Raw genomic sequence first — 1,583 nt, 5'->3', positions numbered from 1 at the left:
CGGGTAAGACCAGGCAAATTTGGCCCTTTTTAAGTCTTTGCTCCATTCTCGTTACACGACAATGAGCAAAGAGGGGCAGCTGTAGAGGCCCAAATTTGCCCGGCCCAACAAATTAAAATCAAACCTAAATCCTACCCAATTCACAAACCCAATTACAAAATCAGACCCAAAACTAAGCTCAAATAATAAAAACCCTAGCCTAATACAACCTAAACTTATTTAAAAAAAAAAAGAAGACAAAACCCTAGCCACCTTACTTCCCACTTGCACCTACTCCACCACCTTGCCTCCCACTTGCACCTATTCCACCACCTTGCCTCCCACTTGCACCTACTCCACCACCTTGTCTCCCACTTGCACCTACACCATCAAATGGAGAAGATATATAGAATGATAAGAAATGTATGTAAGATGGCTATAAAAGCAAAACTAAAAGTCCATTGTAGGAGGGAGAGGAGGAAAGAATTGTATTTTTAAAATTTTTTTTGATACAAAAAAAAAGAGAAGAATGTAAAAGCAAAAGGTTTGCAAGCAAATATGAAATAAAAAAAGCGAGTATTGAAGAAGAAAAGATTCAAACGCGTTAAGGTTTTTATTTCTTTTTCCTTTTATTTTTACTTTTTTTTGAACATATAAACATTTTTCTTTTTTCTTTTCTTTCAAAATAGTATACATATATTTAGATATAAAATAAAAAAGAAAACAAAAAATAATACATTTTTAAATTCGGTCATCATACGATTGGCGTGACAACAACAAAAGAGGCAGTGATTGGCGCGATCCGGCCTGGTAATCGGACCATGGCGAGAATGGGGAAGAGGAGAGAGTTGAAAGCTTTGTTTTATTTTTTTATTTTGTTATTTTACTATTATTTATATTATTATTATTATTTCTCATGTATATATTATTATTTATATTATTATTATATTATATATACCCTCTCCATATTTATTTATATTATTACTATCATTATTGTTACTTCTATTATTTTTATTTCGACTACTATTATTATATATATATATATGTATTATTGTTTGTATTATTATTATTATTATTATCACCCTATTGTTATTACTTTACTTTTGTATTCTAATATATTATTAATATTACTCATATTTTCATTATTTTTGCTATTACTATTATTATTATATATTAGTGTATATTTTATGTATATATATATTTATATATAGTATTATTTTTATTACTTTAATTTAATATTTTATTATATTTGCTTTTTGTATTTCTATATTTATTATTATAATTATATAGTAGTGTGTATTTCTATTATACATATATATATATATATATATATATTTATATATAGTATTATTATTTACTTTACTTTAATATTATTATTATTATCATTATATCCAACCCAATAATAATTCTTTCATAAAAGTAATATTCCGTATTTGGTAATTGAGACAATCGTGCCCTAACTTACTGGGTTTCGATTTTCTCCTTTAACCTAAATAATGAATACTCTTTTAAATCGCGACATGAGTTTTGAAAAATGCTTATTCTCGGAGATATGAGGTGTTGTGCCCTAACTTACCGGGTATGGCATTTTGTTACCTCAAAAT

The sequence above is a fragment of the Gossypium arboreum genome, chromosome 6, assembly GCF_025698485.1.
Source record: "Gossypium arboreum isolate Shixiya-1 chromosome 6, ASM2569848v2, whole genome shotgun sequence".
NCBI lineage: Eukaryota > Viridiplantae > Streptophyta > Magnoliopsida > Malvales > Malvaceae > Gossypium > Gossypium arboreum.
This window is presented reverse-complemented; position numbering follows the sequence as displayed.